This window comes from Monodelphis domestica, chromosome 4 (genome assembly GCF_027887165.1).
Source record: "Monodelphis domestica isolate mMonDom1 chromosome 4, mMonDom1.pri, whole genome shotgun sequence".
Classification (NCBI taxonomy): Eukaryota; Metazoa; Chordata; class Mammalia; order Didelphimorphia; family Didelphidae; genus Monodelphis; species Monodelphis domestica.
The window spans coordinates 205729226-205747346 of NC_077230.1; the positions used below are offsets into that span (position 1 = coordinate 205729226).

The 18121-nt window shown below is 38.8% G+C and overlaps 1 long non-coding RNA gene across 1 annotated transcript; it reads right to left on the reverse strand.

Annotated features, from left to right (window-relative positions):
- Nucleotides 1–539: 539 nt before the first annotated feature.
- LOC130453736 (uncharacterized) lies at nucleotides 540–1717 on the reverse strand. The gene is made up of 2 exons (XR_008911266.1): nucleotides 1668–1717; nucleotides 540–1018 (listed from the first exon to the last, which is right to left on the reverse strand). It is a non-coding gene; the product is annotated as an uncharacterized LOC130453736 (long non-coding RNA).
- Between the last annotated feature and the right edge of the window lie 16404 nt (nucleotides 1718–18121).

Here is an 18121-nt window from a genome sequence, read left to right on the forward strand (position 1 = left end):
ACTTTCTATACTTGAAACATATGCTTGCTATTAAAATAAAATCGTGCTCGGTTTCTTACAGATGTAATTCTATTATTCCCTTTTCATGCAAGACACCCAGACTTCCTGGATGTGGAAGATGGAAAGTGGGTTCATTATTCACACGCCCCTAAAAATCCTCTTTCAATGAAGTCTATAAAGAGAAAATAATAGTTTGGTCTGCTTCAAGTGTGTATATCTTTCACGATGAGAGAAAGACTTTGTGCACTTTATATCTTCACTTTCTCTAATATTCTCCTCACTCCAAGCTTTGCTGCTAACAGCTCAGCCCTGTCCTTCACCATAACCCAGGACATGTCTCCTTCCTCGGTTTTGCAGGCTTATTACACAGGCAGCCATCTGCAGCAATAGAGTTGAATTTTCCTTTCCTTTCTTTTTTTAATAAGCTCTTTCCTTTATTATTTGTCATGGTCCCAGGCAAACATCTTAAGTCACAGTTTTTAGCAAAAGTTGTGAAACTTAGAGGAAATTTCACAAAATAATGACAAGCGATGAATGCATCAGTAATTGAGCTTTATTACTTTATTATTCTTGGGAGAGTTTTAACTCACACAATGGAGAAGAGGCGCAAGGTCTAAGAGGAAACACCTGGAGGCAGGGGAACCAAGAGAAGGATGCCATCATGAGAAAGTCTCAGGTTGGGGCGAGGGAAGGAGCTGTCTAATTTTCCTTTGGAGAGTCTGCGCACAGACTTAGCAAAACCATTGCCCCCATCTTTCCAACACACTGGAGATTCACAGAGGCCATGAAAAGCCAATGAGTTTCACAGGGATTGGCCGGAATCTCCCTCAGAATGACAGTTCATCTTCGTCTCTGGGGTCGTAGGTACTAAGTTTGAGCCTTATGATTGTTAGTGAAGTCCATATATTTCTGGTTTTTGAAACTCTGGTTCAGACCTTTGGGGAGAAGGTATCTGCTCTGGGCCAGGTCCTCTGCTCCATGCTTTACAAGTTAGAACAATTGAGGAAACAGAGTCAGACTGTAAAAGAAGGTATTTTTCAGTAGGTAAAGAATCAGAGAGAGGGAATAGAATGCTCTTCCCCTCAAGGCGAGGCAAAGAGGGGAACTCTGTCATTAAGGTTGACCCAGAAGGAGAAGGAGGGTGAGTCTGTTTTGTTTTCCCCTTCGACCTTCCTTAATTATGGCCCCTCCCCTAGCCTGCCAGATTATGACCCTCTATCACTTTGTTGCTGTTCAGCAGGCCCCTCTTCTCAAGTGGAGGGAGGTCACGTCACTCCCAACACAGAGATGTCCCTCACTCAGTCTTCAGGCGAGTTAATAATATCACAAGTTTATTCTACTGAGGTAATAAAGCAGGGTGGAGTGAGGAAAAGGGGTGAGTTAAGGTAAAGGAAAGAGGAAGGAGGGTCCCTAACTGTTTAAACTCTTTTCTCCCAGAGTTGAAGTGGCTAGAGCTGGAAAGCCTCCAGTCCCCGAGGGCTTCAAGGTGATGAACCCTGACTTTTAGCTCTCCCCGCAGAAGCCTCGGTTCAGAAGAGGAGCTGGTGATTTCTTCTTGTGAGCTTTCTCTTCTTTCTTAGTCTCTGTCCACTTCTTGGAGGTTTTAGGGGGACAGGTATCAGGAGAAGTGAGGTTTCTTGGGGTCAGGACCCAGTCAAAGACTGTACCTCCTCCCTGGCTGTCTCAAAGTCTGACACCAACTCCAACTGTCTCCCTCTGAACTCTCTCTCTCTCAGAATTCCAAGATTACTTCGCCCCCCCACTCCCCACCCCCGGCTGCTGCAGCTGTGATCATTGCATCCATTCCAGGTTCTTTGCATGTCCAAAAAGTCTTTGGATTTCCTCCTCTCACACAAGATTGTGGCTAAATTATTTGCCCAAGGGCACATAGATAATTTTACAGATTTGAACTCCGGTCTTCTAGTACTCTATGTACACTGTGCCACCTCACTGCTTTTGACCTTTCCTGTCTAATTTGGAAGAAGGACTTAACACGGAGGACCAGTGAACTTTAAAGTAATAATACCCCTCCTGATCCTATATTTTGTATCTAATTTTCAGGATTTCTAGGACAAGAGACAATGTCAGCAATCTAAAGTGCTTGATACCCTTTAAAAAAAAAATTAAATCTTTATCTTCCATCTTAGATTCACTACAATAGTGATTCCCAGACAGAAGAGCTATAAGGGCTAGGCAATTAGGGGTAAGTGACTTGTCAGGGGTGGGGTGGGGGTGTCATATAGCTAGGAAGTTCTAAAGTCAGATTTGATATCAGGACATCCCATCTCTAATCTTTGCTCTCAATTCACTGTCCCACTTAACTTTGACTCTCTTTTGATGTGTGAACCCTTTTACGGACAAGAAATGACTCACCCTTCCTGTATAGGATCTACAAGGAAGACCCTGAGCCACCCATGGAACTTCAGAGAAACACCTTTTATTTAAAAAAATAATTGATTTGTTTCATTTTAACAACAGTTTTTCACAAAGATGGTGCCTATGGCCATAACTATATTCCCTCACTTCTTTAAAGAAGAGTGCATTTTCTAAGTACTCCAAAATCAAGCTTCTTAATTATTATATTTCTACATCAATTAATTTGGATACTCTTTTCATACAGCTCACTTTTCCGGAAGAGATTTCAGCTATTGCATTGCAATTTCCATCTTGCCATTGCCAGATGCTGTAATTCTAGTTTGACTCTTGACCATGATTGTCTATTCTTCCTAAACCAGCTTTGTTTTCCATTTCCATTCCCATTCCATCTGGCTTCATTTCCTTCCTTTAAAGTGGTCTTGATCTATTCAGCTTGCCTTCTCCAGTAAGGAATGTTGGTCTTCACCTTACTCTTCTTGATTGCTGCCCTCATATCAGATCTGGTCATCAATCCCATCACCTCCAACCAAGTCTGTTAAAACTGTATCTGTTCTACTTTCCCTGACCACTCCCCACTCCTAGTTAATATAATAAGTCTAATGGGTAGCCAATATAAAGGAGCAATATCAGTAAATAAAATTACAAATGGTTCCAAAGATCAATGGAGCAAGACCTATAAATTATATCTTATATTAGTCAACAATTGCATCCTAGTAAAAGCAGAGGTCATCTAGGTACTATTGTTAGGGTTTTGGTCCAGCGACATGTAAATTAAAGACAATCCAAATCTCCATAGCTACAGAGCAATAGAGCATCAAAAAGTTGCTGAATACATGATACATGTATCATGGATATATGACCTAGATATAAAGTAGTTAGCATAAACAAATTAGAAGAACAGAGAACATATTACCTATCAGACTTATTGAGAGAAGAATTTGTGAATAAAGAAGAGATAGAAACCAACATGTCATGTAAAATAGATAATTTTGAATACATTAAATTGAAAAGCTTTTGTACAAATTAAACTAAGATAGCCAAGGTTAGAAGGAAAGCAATTAGGTCAGGAAAAACTTTTTGTGGACAGTTTCTTGGTTAGAGGTCTCATATCTAAAATATAATGCTGAATTTGTCAAATATTTAAGAATATGAGCTCTTCCCCAAATGATAGTTAAAAGATATGAACAGAAAGTTTTTGGACAAAGAAATCAAAACTACTTATAACTATGATAGAATGTTCTAAATTATTATTGAATAAGGAAATGTAAATAAATATAACTTTGAAACATCATTTCATACCTATCAGATCAGTTAAAATGACAAAAGGCAAAATGACAAATGTTGGAAGGAAGGCAGAAAAACAGAGATACAAATACATTGTTGGTGAAGCTGTGAACTGATCCCAACTATTTTGGAGAGTAATCTAGAATTATACTCAAAGAGTTCTAACCTGTGTATACCTTTTGTCTATCAGGAATAACACTATTATGCTTTATTTGCTTAGGTGATCAGATAAAAGGGAAAAGAAACCATTTGTTCTAAGATTTTCTTAGCTCTTTTTGTGGTGGAAAAAAAAAAACTGGAAACTGAAGGAATGTCCATCAATTGGGGACTGGCTGAATAAGTTGTGGTATATGATTTTAATAGAATACTCTTATACCATAAGAAATAACAAACAAGTTGAGCACACAAAAAAACCTGGAAAACCTTATATGAAAGTGATACAGTGTAAAGTGAGCTGACCCAGAAGAATATTGTACACAGTATCAACAATTATGTATAATAATCAATTGTGAATGACTCATCCATCAATAAAGCACAGATCCAGGACAACTCCATGAAACTTAAGAGAAAGGTTACCTACTGCCAATGGAGGAAGAGAGTCTGAATGCAGATTGAAACAAACCATTCTTCACTATATTTCCTTGATGAATTTTCCTCTGGTGTAAGCAATATGTGTCTTGTTTTACAACATGACAAATAGGGAAATATGTACCACATGATAATGTATGTATAATCTATATGGTATTATTTGCCTTCATGGGGAGAGGAGAAGGGTATAAGGGAAGAAGAGAGCATAGATTACAAAATGTTAGATAACAAATATTACAAATTATATCAACATGCAATCTGGAAAAAATAAAAGTTAAAAAAATAATTGCCAACAGTGTTTGGATGATAATGTTGAGGTTTTGTTGTTGTTGCTATTCAGTGGGGTTTGAATCTGAAGTTTTCTGATAACTTTGAGATAATTTGAGTATGTTGATGAACTAACCCTAAAGTGGCACATATAGGGATTGATCTCTTTCCCTAAAAATCTCTATAAAAATGAGACCTCAAACTCCTTCCCCTGAGCACTTCTCCATCTCCTAAGGGTGCATACTGCTTGAGTGGTTACAGCTACAATCTGTGGGTATGTAAGTAACTAATTCCCCTGTCCATCCCTCTTCCTCACCCTACCTTTCTACTTTAAACCTACCATTCCCTGTCACCTCTCATTATTTGCCTGGGTATTCGCTCTTTCCACTGTTATTTTGTATTTCCTGAGGTCCTTGCCCTTACATCTATGTTGGTTATTAAAGTGATGGTTGTCCTATTTCCAGATGCCAATCATAGTCCTTCCTCATGAGTATCCCAACAATGGGCATACCTGCCCCTATTTCATAATTTCATGAGTTAATTATCAATTCACCAAGCATTAACCCAAGCACCACAATGACTATTCCACACTCTTCCCTATCCCTAGCTCTAATTCCTAGGCTTTGCTTCTGTGACAGACGCTGGCACTAGAGAAAAAGTGCCAGACTGAAGAGTATGTAAGATTGATCACCTCGATGGGGGAGGGGCCCCAGGAGTGGATTCCTGAGGAGAGAAGACTCTGGCTGGAGAACAGTGAGGGTCTCTCCATCTTGAGACTTCAAAGAGAGAAGGTGGGAAAAAGACTTTCTTCTGAGGGTTACCCATTTTTCCTGCTGGTGACTGGAAATCTTTCCTCCAACACTTCCCAATTGAAGGAACTTCTGAAGAGAAACTTGAGCAGACTTTACCTCAGCTTCTGTTGCCCAGGGATAAGTCAACCTGACTTTCTCTCAGGGGGCTCAGGCTGCCAAGGTCTGAGTCCCCCCCTCAACTCAAAGAGGGAGGAAAAGAGTTTAGATAGACAGGGACCCCCTTTTCCCACTTTCCTTTTCCCATTGTTTCCTGCCTGTTGTTCCTTTTGTATTACCTGATTGAGTTAACATTAAAAGTTATCTGTTCCCCAAGCTGAGTGTGAGTGAACAGATCAAGGGGAGACCCTTTGGTTTCAAGTAGTGGAGGGGGAACAAGAGGGAATCTGGGAGAGCAGCTTTGGCTAAGGAGGGAAGGCAGAAGGGGAAAAATCTTCAAACCCCCTCTCCTCTTTCTGAGCCAATCCATTACATCTGCTGTCTCCCCTGAACCCCTCTTTGAGAAGGGAGGGGTTCTCCTCTCTTTCCCCCTCTCCATATAGAAAATCCAACCTTACCATTTCAGGCACCAAACTTCCCTCTTTCTTCTATTTTTTTTAAGACAGATGTATCCCCAGATGGGACTTGAACCCACAATCCCTTTTCTAGGCTCTAACTGCCAGGAGTTAACAGTTAGAAAATGGTTGTTGTCCCCACAAGCTTTGCTTCTAGCTAGATAGTAGTTTCCCTTTTACAATAGACTCTCTCTCTGTTTTGTAACTGACCAGAGTAGCAGTTGGTAACTGACTTATTCACCCCCCCCCAAAAAAAAAAGGAATCAAGATGTTTTTGATGCTGTGTGGAAACTGCTAGGCAGAGTCAGTGACAAAGGCTGCTAGCCTCAGGACTTATAATTGACAACAACTTCACAACTGACAGTTGATGACAGTTGGTCACTAAAGCTCTTTTTTTTATTTAATAAATAGGGTCCTTTTAAATCCGGGGTGCCATCTGTCTTAAAAAAAGAAAAGAGAAGTTTGTTTTGTGCCCTAGAGGGAACTTGGACTTTTGATATGGAGAGGGGGAAAGAGGAGAACCCCCTTCTCAAAGCGGGGTTCAGGGGAGACATTAACTATCATCACTTTCTGACCCCCTCTGCCTTAGTTCACTATTTGGAAGAAACTAATCCTGAAGTGATGCTGAACCTAGGATCACAGGTGCAGCAGAGTTAGTCTTACTATTGAGGACACCTGCTATTTAATCCTTATACTACTAATTAAGGATGGAGCATTGAAAAATAATCCCAGAGCTGATGGTAGTCATCTTGAGACCATATTACTTGGTTCCATAGAAGGCAGAGTAAGAACATTCTATCACAGAGGTAGGTTGTCACTCACAAGTTCAGTCAAGAATCAGAATCAGAGTTGTTATGCTCACAGTCATCTTTAGGATCTGTTCTTATGGATGAGTTGTTAAATCTAATTTAAGGACATTTTCTCAGTCCTCATCCTTCTTGACCTCTCAGCAGCCCTTGATTGTTAATAACCCTCTACTCACTTCTCTAAATTTTCATGACACCTTTCTCTCTTGGTTTTCCTCCTGCCTGCTGAACCACTCTTTCTCAGTTTCCTTTGCTGGATCTTTATAGAGCTCATGACTTCTAACTATGGGTGTCCCCCAAGTCTTTGTTCTAGCAGTCTTCTCTTGTCTTTCTAAACTGTTTAATTTGATTAGTTCATCAGCTCCCATAGCTTTACTTACTTCTATGCCGGTAATTCTCAAACACATTTATGCAACCCCAATCTCCACTGTCATAGCTGCCTATTAGATATCTTGAATTTGATGTCCCATAGACAAACCAAGCTTGAGTTCATTATCTTTGCCCCCAAGTCACCCTCTTCCAAGCAAGTCTGTTAATATTGAAGGGGAAAACACCATCCTCCCAGTCATCAAGGCTCATAGCATAGGTGTCATCCTTGGCCAAATACACATTCAATCTGTTGCAAACTCTATCAGTTCTATACACATGTGTAGTACATGCTCCATTCTTTCCTCTGATACTGCTACCATCCTGAGCCTCAATACTTCCAACTGAGACTATTAACATAGTTTTCTGGTCATTTTAGTCCATTCTTTCACCTTCTGTCAAATTCATCTTCCAGAAGCACAGATCTGATTGACTCCTTCTCCTATTAGATAATCTCTGCTGATTCCCTATCACCTTCAAGATGTAATATTAAATCCTTTGTTTGACTTTAATCTGGTCTCTTCCTACCCTTTTAATCTTCTTAGTTCTTATTCTTCTCTGTCTATTCTATGATCCAGTGACACTGGCCTTCTTGGTGTTCCTCGCATAAGACATTCTGTCTCTTAACTTTGCATTTTTGTTGGTTGTCCCTAATGCCCTCAATTCTTTTGCTTCTCATATCTTCCTCACTTCCTTCAAGTACCAGAGAAAGTTTTAACTTCTGGAAGAAGCCTTTTGCCATCTCCCTGAATCCTAGTGCCTTTCCTCTGGTGATTATTTCCAAATTATCACATCTGCATGCATATTATCAATATCTATCTCTGTATATCACCTCCTCTCATTAGATAGTGAGCTCCTCGAAAACAAGGGATATTTTTTTGTCTTTCTTTGTATTTGTATACCCAGGGCCTAACAAAATGCCTGCCACATGGTATGTGCCTAAAATTTGCTTTCTGACTGACTGTAGGATTCAATACAATAATCAGTTATTAGGCACCTACTAGGTTATAATGCATTATTCTAGGAACTGATTAGATAAATGCATTAATAAAATTACACCTGTCTTCAAGAAGTTGAAATTCACTTAAAGATTCATTTGCAGGGTTTAGAGACCTGAGGAAGTGGAGTGTCTCAGGAAACAGATCCTAGAAGAATTATTTTGTCTGATTTGTCCAAGAATTTGTAGGAGCAAGCTGGCATTGTGACCTAGATTTCTTAGTCCTAAAAAGAACCAGCTTGAAATGCAATTTGTCCAGGATTTCTGATAATCAGCAGGTGCCTAAATCAGGCCAGCCTGAGGCTTTCACTCTCATTCCAATAAAGAATGGGATTAAGTCAAGAAAGCTAACCATACTCATGTCTTATTTGCTTTATATTCCCTCCAGTGCCTATTAGAATGTTATGCTTCCTAGAATGTATGTAATAGATACTGGGTGAATATTAATTGTGGTCAGCTCTAGGTCGCACAACTAATAAGTAATGAATCCTTGATTGGAACTAATTTCATGATTCCAAATTCAGCTTAAATAGCAAAGGGGAGAATGTCTGATATCACTTGAGAAACTTTTGAATCAAGTGAAAAATATCTTTCATTAAATTTATAACCCTTCCAAACTCAGCTCATAGAGCCAAGTTAAACACATAAAATTCAAAACATTATGTGTTAAGTGTTCATTTAGAGGGGAAATGAGATTTTCCCTTCAGAAAATTTTTGCTAAGCTGCTTAGTGACTTCTTCCACATTGTTGAACTAATTCAAAGTATCACCTTTTCCAGTTGAATGTAAGTGAATTAAGCAAGCATGTATAGATTAAGTCCCCATTATAGTGTTCATGAGCTGCAAAACTGAGCAGATGCCTCAAAATGAGCAAAAATGGGTATGTGCATGTTAGTGATGCAAAACATAAATATATTCTGAAAGAAGTCCAATGAAACACTCTTTGGAAAAGCATTAGTCCTAATTCTTTTTCAACAGAAACAGTGAAGGGCCATAGAAAAAGTGATACAAATCATATATGTGTATGTTGTTGTGTGTAATGAGGTCTTTGTAGTATGTCCAGATTGCAAAAAAAAAAATGGTGGCACTTCTAAGGGAGCTTGCCTGGGCATTCTCAAATTGCCTTAGAAGAAGTGTTCATTTCCTAAGTCCACTTTACAGTAAGGGCAACATGTACTAAACTGGTGATAAGGGAAGGACATTGATGTTCAGTCATTTGTGTCATGTCTATCTCTTCCTGACCCCATCTGGGGTTTTCTTAGCAGAGATTCTGGACTGGCTTGCCATTTCTTTCTCCAGCTCATTTTAAAGATGAGGAAACTGAGGCAATAGTGAAGAGTGTTTAAGGTCAAATTTGAACTCAGATCTTCCTACTCCACAGCTCTGGTACTCTATCCATGGTACTATCTAGTTGCCCTATTTGCACATAGAAAGTGCTTAATGTAAGAATTAAAATTAATATATAATAATTCAAGTATTATATTTATAAGATTTATCAATAACAACTTGAAATAAAAAAGCTAGAGCAAAAACTTGCCTAACTGGTTTGCAATCTCGAGGAAGAAGAGAGAAGGAGAAGCCCCAGAAAGTAATACAAAGGTGACCATGCAATGTGGTTGAGAGAAGAGAGGAATTCTGGGAAATACTGAAGAACTTCTGGGGGATGATGTCCAAGGATTCAAAATTCTAATGAATACATTATTAAATGTTTGCTGAATTGAGTATCCTGACAACTTAAATGCCAGTTAGCTCTGGTTTTACTACAGTTGAATGCCGTGCCTCTAAAATTTTCTCCAATTTATTCTGTATATGAATTATATAGAAATTGTTCTTTGGATGTTGCTTCTCCCTTTTAGGCCATGAATTCTTTAAAAATAGGTACTATCTTTTACCTTCCTTTGTATCTGTAGACCCTGTTACAGAGTGGCAAAAAGAAGGTGCCTAATTTGACTTTACTTCAAAAAGAAAAGACAAGTGAGGCATAGACTCAGAGAAATAATGTTAAACAGGGCAGTCCCTAAAGTCTCATGTGGCTGCACTTACTGTCCATTAATATCCAAAAGGAAGAGCTCATTGCCATTAGGTGTTCCTTCAACCTGACTATTAATCTGGGCCTCCCAAGGACAATGGTGTCATTCAAGTCATACTACTATAATCATCTCATCTGGAGCCTGGTTTATAAAAGAAAAGTCAAAGGAGACAGGAGAGGATCAGACTGTGCAGGCCATTGATATGTTCAGCTGTTTCACCTTTATGCTGTACAACCCACATAGACCTGATATCAGAATCCATAGGGAGGACTCCTCACCTGGCCCATCGTGGCCAAAGCTGTCCATGAGCCTGTATTGGAACATGAAGAGGTAAAGGAAAATAAAAGGAAGCTGGTGAGATTTTAAAAAGCAAACACTGAGGGAGATTAATAGGAAAGTTTAGAAACTAGTATTAAGATCTGAGAAATAATCACAGAAATTCAAAATGTGGCAAACCAAGTAACAAAAAAATCACAACATTTAGAAAGAATCATGTGGGCAGAAGGAGGTATTTATGTCTCTGTATGTACAAGTATATACGTGTGTATTTTCTAAATATATATGCTAATATAGTGTAGGTTTTAAAATATTGTGGCTGGGGAAACTGCATTTCCCCATGTGCTCCAGGGGTACTTCCCCCCCCCCCACTTCCTGGTGTGGGATTGGTCTTGAATGGGCCAATCCCATGCTGGGGGAGGGACCATGCCCCCATTCTGGGCTAGGGAGGGACCATGCCCCGCCCCACTTCCAGGTGTGGAATTGGTTTATATAAGGACCAATGCCATGCCAAGGATGGAACTTTGAAACTTAGAAGATTCAGGGTTTAGCTGGGTTAGTGTATTTCAGGCAAGGGAAACTCCATTTTTTTCTCAATTAAAATAAAGTTTTTTGAAAGACTAGATAGCTTCTTTTTTAGTTCTTCAATATGTATGTGTATATATGTAATATATAAAGAGACAGAGAAAGAGAGAGAAATTTTTCAGTCATTTTTTGAGTCATGTCCAACTCCCATTTGGAGTTTTCTTGGCAAAGATATAGGAATGGTTTATTATTTTCTTTTCCAGTTCATTTTACAGATGAGGAAACTGAGGGTCGCATAGCTAATAAGTGAAGCCACATTTGAATTTAGGAAGATGAGTCTTCCAGATTCCATGCTGATACTGTATCTACTGTACCATCTACCGGGACATATACATGCATATGTATGTATGTATGTATATATTCAAGTACATATATGTGTGTGTTAATATAGACAGACAGACAGGTAGAGAGACAGGTAGACAGATGGATAAATAGATAGATAGCTCCCTCCCAGCATCATAAAATGGTGAATGAAATCAATGGAACAGCTTTAATATAGTAGGCAGGTAGTCATTTCCTCACCATTCATACAATTGTTGTCTGCTTGGTGTTCCTGTGGGGATTATTTAAAAATTAATTCATTGCACTATTTCAAACTATTTGAGAAAGGCAATATGACACAGCAACTATCTGTAGAGAACAAAATAAGTTAAATGGAAAAATGACAAAGAATGTGAATCAGGTTAGATAAGGTATTCTTACCTTTTTGAATGTGTTGCTGACTAACCTGACATTTACTTCCCAATCTCTGCTCTCACACAAGACATATTGATAGTCTCAACCTTAATTTCCTAGGTCCTTAACTTGTTTCACATGACCTATTCTTCTACCCCACCTCAGCTACATAAATTTTGTCACCATCCACAAATACATCACTTCCACATTCAAGAGCTCCTAAATTTCTTCATCTCATCTCATCTCATCTCGTCACATTTGCTTGTCATTCTATCTCTCCCTCCGCCTCTGCCTTGCAACCTTTATCCCTGTTTTTTGTTAACCAGTATTCTGACCCAAACTCTTTCTTGGCCTGCAGTCTAACACTTCTAACTGCCTTTAGCACATTTTGAACTAGATCCAGAAATCATTTTGAACTCAGTATATCCAAAACAGAACTCATTCTCTTTCTCCCTAAACCCTCACCCACTTCTACCATCTTTCTAGTCTCTCAGGCTCCCAGCATAGGAATCATTATCAGCTCCTCTCCATCTTTCAGCTTCCATATTCAATCTGTTACTGAGACCTATCCACTTAACCTTTAAATATCTCTCATAGTTCCCTGTCACCTCACCTTAGCCAAGAAAACTTGCATATTTCACTGAAGATCTTGAGACAGTTCCTTTTCTTTCCTCTTCACCTCAAATCTTTCAGATTTTTGTCACAATGTCCTTCTCTAACTATTTCACATGAAGAAGTGGCTCTTTTTCCTAGCAAAACCCTCTTTGAGTCATCTCATCCATTCTGTCTTCTTCAGCATTTTGCCCCTATTATCATCCTCATTCTTTTATTTATCTCCCTTCTCAAATATACTTGATTTTCTCCGTTGTACTGCCCCCCCCACACACACCTGGTTTAGACACTCCACACTTCATTCCTGAACCCTTGCAGTAGGTGTTGACTAATCTTCCTGACTCAAAGGTGCCTTCCCATTTTAGTCCACCTACATTCAGCTGTTAAATTGATTTTCATAAAGTACAGGTCAGGTTATGCCAGTCTCCTACTCAGTAAACTCCAATGTCTCACCATCACTATCATTCCCCGTGTATCTGCTTTCCTGTCTGGTATCAATGCCATGGAGCAAGATAATCTCGTTTTCCCCTCTTTGCTCTTCTGCATCGTTTTGTATGTTGCCTCATCCTTTAGATTGAAATCTCGTTGAATGCATAAACTGCCTTTCTTTTGATTAATTTAAGCCTCAAAATTTAGCACAGTGACTGGTACATAGTAAGTGCTTAATAAATGTTTATTATATTAGACCAAATATAAAATCTTCCATTTGTCATCTAAGTATCTTCATAACCTCCACTTTCCTACCTTAACAGTAATCTTACACAGTATGCAGTGATCCCTCACCTGTTGTCGGAGTTACGTTCCAGAGGCTCCTGTGATAGGTGAAAATCCTCAAAGTAGTGACTTATGTTTATTTTATTGTTTATATATATTTTAAGGCTTTAGAAGTCCTTCCCACTCTTCTATAAACCTTTTCCACATCCTTATTAACCTACAGTCACTGAGCCAATCAGCTCCCAGCATACAGAACACAGCACTGTGGTTGGTCACCTTTCATCCTGTTGGCCAATAGTGTGTCTCCATAAGTGTAACTCTGAGATACGGAATTAGATATATAGATTTTTTTAAAACCCTTACCTTCTGTTTTGGAGTCAATACTGTGTATTGGCTCCAAGGCAGAAGAGTGGTAAGGGCTAGGCAATGGGGGTCAAGTGACTTGCCCAGGGTCACACAACTGGGAAGTGGCTGAGGTCAGATTTGAACCTAGGACCTCCCATCTCTAGGCCTGGCTCTCAATCCACTGAGCTACCCAGCTGCACCCTAGATATATAGTTTTAAAAAACCCTTGATACAGTGAAACCATGATGAGTGAATAGAGATATAGGGAAGGACAACTATATTAACCCTTTATTATCCCACCTCCTAAATACTCTATAATCCAGTGACAGTAATCTCCTTGCTGTTCCCTATAGCAGACACTCGATCTCCCATGTCAAAGTTTTACACTGACTGTGCTCTTGCCTGGAATTCTCTTCTTCCTCAGCTCCACTTCCTATGCCAAACTGAAATCCCACCTTCCAAAAGATTCCAGATTCCCCCTAATACTAGTACCTTCTGTCTGTTGAAAATCTCCAGTTTCTTCTATATACTCTGCCTGGGTTATTAAGAATATACATTTGCCTATATATATATCAATAGAAGATAAATATCTAAATGTGTGTATGTATATTTGTTATGTTATATATGTTATAAACATGTATTCATGTCAAAGAATGAAAACCTATTTTAAAAGGTATTTTTGAGGTCGTTAAATCCCTTTATTTAATAGGAAATCTCCCCTTATATACTCTTGAGTCTTGTCATTGGTTCTTAATTCAGTTTTATTTGCTGACAATGATGAGAATGATTTCATGGAACCCCCTAAAATCCCACGGCTACGAGCTCCTTGGCTTCATTTCTACCCTCTGAGGCTTGAGGCAATCTCTGGTGGCTGTGGCTGTATGCCCTTCCTCCTAACAACACATGGTGGAAGCAGCAAACTCCTCGGGCTCAGTTAGCTACTTGAGACAAAGAGTATAGATACATACACATGTTAAATATTTTACCAAATATGCTGATAAAATGACAAGTCCATATAAGAACCCCACAAACCCAGTGTTGCAGTCATGTCCAGCCAATCACCTGAGACAAAGATTGAATGGGTGGTGGAGTGCTGAATCACTTACTTCCTGTAATATTTGACCTCTACATGCATAGGATACTTAGAAGTACTATCAGTTCTGCTATAATGCAACATAGGCATTCCTAAAATTATTATACATTGCAAAATCACACAATAAACACCTAAGGCTCATGGGAAAATACAGAATTGTTGGCAAAAAAAGACAATTAAAAACTTAATTAAATTAATTAAATTAATTATTTAAATTTTAAAAAATTAAATAAATTAAAAAAGATAGAAACCTAATAAAATTGGTCGCACTGCTTTATACATGTTACATGGATACGTAAGTGCTACAACAAACAGTGGAGTTATCTGTTGGGGCAGATTGATTTTCTGCCTCTCCTTGGGTTTTCATGGGGCAAGGATGGCAGGGTCTGTGGCTATGGTTATGAGTCCAGTCTCAGAGAGCTACAGCTCTGGGCTTCATTCATGGGACACCTTGGCATATTGAATGAGTGTTGCTGTGGTCAATTTAGATAAAGCAACACATGTGAAAGAATAGCCAAACACAACTTTATAGGATAAGATGATTAACTAAGGTTGCTGGTTGGGTTTTTTTTTTTTAATCCTTATGTTTTATCTTGGAATCAATACTGTGTCTTAGTTATAAGGCAGAAGAGTGGTAAAGGCTAGTCAATAGGGGTCAAGTGACTTTCCCAGAGTTGTGGTTTGAACCCAGGACCTCCTGATTCCATGCCTGGTGATCTACCCACTGGGCTCTCTAGCGGCCCCAAGAAAAGTATATTTTCTTTTTTTTTTCCCTTCTAAAACCCTTACCTTCTGTCTTAGGATAAATACTGTGTATTGGCTCCAAGGCAGAAGAGTGGTAAGGGCTAGGGCATGGGGGTTAAGTGACTTGCCCAGGGTCACACAGCTGGGAAATGTCTGAGACCAGATTTGAGCCCACATTCTCCCATCTCTGGATCTTGCTTTCCATTCAGTGAGCTATTGAGGTACCTGCACTGGTAGAAGTTTGAGTGGTATCCATATATGCTTTTTGTGTTTTCCTACATGGCTTGCTTCACCTAAGTACAGTTTTCTACATTCTTGCTCTTTCTCATGGATAAAATTATATATAAGCAAATATGAAATTCATGTTATGTTCAGATTATTCCCTAATGTAACAGTTATATTTTTTCAGTTTTTAGAAGCACTATCCAACCCCAAAGATAGTTTTTATTGCTTGGGAGCACCGGACTAGGGCTTAGAAGGCCAGGGTTCTAATTCCACTTCCAGCACCAATGAGGTCAGCTGCTTGATCTCAGTCAAATCATGAAGTCTCCCTAAACCCGTTTCCTCACCTATAAAATGAAAGGGGCCCCATTCTAGCATCCCTGAGAGCCCTTCAGTGCTAACGCTGATTCTCTGTGTTCTTCCCTGTACCAGTGCATGAGGGACTATTGCTCTGTTGAATGTCTATTACAATCTTCTGCAGAAATTTAGGTGTTCCTACTTACATGTCTTCTTTTGTCAGCTAGCCTGGGTAAGTAAGCTCTTGGAGAGCAAGAACCATGACTTACCCCTTTTTGGACATCTCAAAGGCACCTACAACTTTTTACACACACACACACAGACTTACTCAAAGTAGAAATTGAAGGTGCTTTCCAACCTTTCTGTACCAACTTCGTCCAACCACTCCCTGCTGTCATTCCTCTTTCCAACTGGCACATCCATCCTCAGAGACCTGACCTTCTTGCAAGGTGAGCTGTTTTTTCCAGTTCATCCACATTTCACCCCAAGGCATAGATTGATTTGGTTTTCCTGGCCCTCAATATCCCCAGAGAAGCGAGGCATTTCCCTTGCTGGGCCTCGTTCCACTCTCTTTTGGCTTCTCAACAAAAATGCTATCCTGGCAAAAGTCTAACTTACCAAATCTACTGAGTAACACCCAAAGACATGTAATGCAAGATTTCCTCTTACCTACTTCACACAGAAACTTTCACACTAGATAGAAACTTTATATGTTGATACCCCAAAAGTTATATGATTTCTCCTTCCCCTCTTTTCTACCCATCAAAATCCGACCCATCATCTAAAATATAGGCCAGTCTACCTATTCAATAAAATTTGCCTTAGTTTCTTCAGGCTGAAAGATTCCTTCCTCCCTTGAATTTCTATAGCAATTAGCAACTGGCTCATCAATTGGGTATCAATTATTGCAAATCATGGTGGCACCAAGATATGTTATCATGAACTCATCCTTCAATCTTTGTTACTTCTCTTTTCACATATTTACCTCTTTCTCCAACTGGGTTTTGTATTTCGTGAGGAAAGGACAAGGAACATGTCTTATTTATCTTTATAGCATGATGATGCTTAAAATATTGCTTTGAAAATTGCACCACTCAAATATTTGTTTATTTGATTAATATGTAATGAAAAAGCATTTGCAGAAGGATATTCACCAATATCCTTGTATCAGACATCCTAGTTTTATGTGGCATCCTTCAGAATATCTTCTCCAAATCACATCAAACTTAATAAATAGAATTTTTTTCTTTCCTATATTATATATTAGACAAATGTTATGTGCTATGTTTATTGGGCACTGCAAAGTTTGCAAAAATATATCTGTCCTCAATATGTTACAGTCTAAAGGCCAAACTAGGCCTTTGCAAGCCAGAACCAGTTGGAAAATATTTGATTAAATTAAAAATACTATACAACTTAAACAATGTTAATTTGTGGTTTTCTAATTCAACATATGGTCAACAGCAGTCTATTTGACACCACTGATCCAGAATAATGAGGCATTAGGTTTTGAAGAAACCTGAGAAGTCACTTGGGCTCTTGGGTTTGGATTTGTTAGAGACTTTAGACTATCTCATTCAGCCTTTTCATTTGACACAAGCTGTTGCAGAGAAAAGACAAACACTTATGAAAATAATAGCATAATAGTCATTCATAAAACATCAATATCACAATAATTTTATGAAGTAGGTATACAATCAGTCCTCATCATTTTACAGATGGCAAACCTGAGGATGAGGGATTTGTGAAATTAAATAACATCCAGGATGAGTTTAAGTTTTACTAATAGTAATCTTGGAGGCAGGATTGGAACTTCAGTCTTCCTGATCCAGATCAAGGACTTACTTCCTATGTCATGCACACTGCCTCTTAGGTATTATAAGGCAGTGTATATTTATCAAACAAAGGATACATTCAATGCTTTGTTCTAGGGAAGAGAGCCAAAATATCCTATAATTTATCTCAGCCTTAGACAACGATGACAGTTTATTATTTTAAGGAAATTAGTATACAAAGAAAGAGTTTTACACTTGATTTTAACCAAAAGGCCAAGATGCAATTACAAAAATAGATTTTAAAAATGTCTTTATTGTTTTCTCATTTGATCAGTTAATTTAATCAAAATGAAGAATAGCTACTTTGTTGCAAGGAATACTTTAGATATAGCAAGCTATCTTTAAATGAGGTGGCCTCCTGAGCTATCCTTTTGCTCCAATAATGTTTTTATTCAAAAATGTTTGCAAAGAAAGAGCAATTCAATCTGTTCTCGATTTGATTTTCAGAATAACACACAGGACAACCAGATCCACATGATTATAAACAGGAACATTAGTGTCACTATGGATTTCCTCTTGACAATATTGACCACTGGCATGACTTTGGAAACTCTGGCCTTTGCTCCCAGAACCATATGCATCGTGTCCCTCCAGAATGCCCAAAGCACTATCATGGGTAATTTAGGGTACCCTTTCAGTGAGCCAAG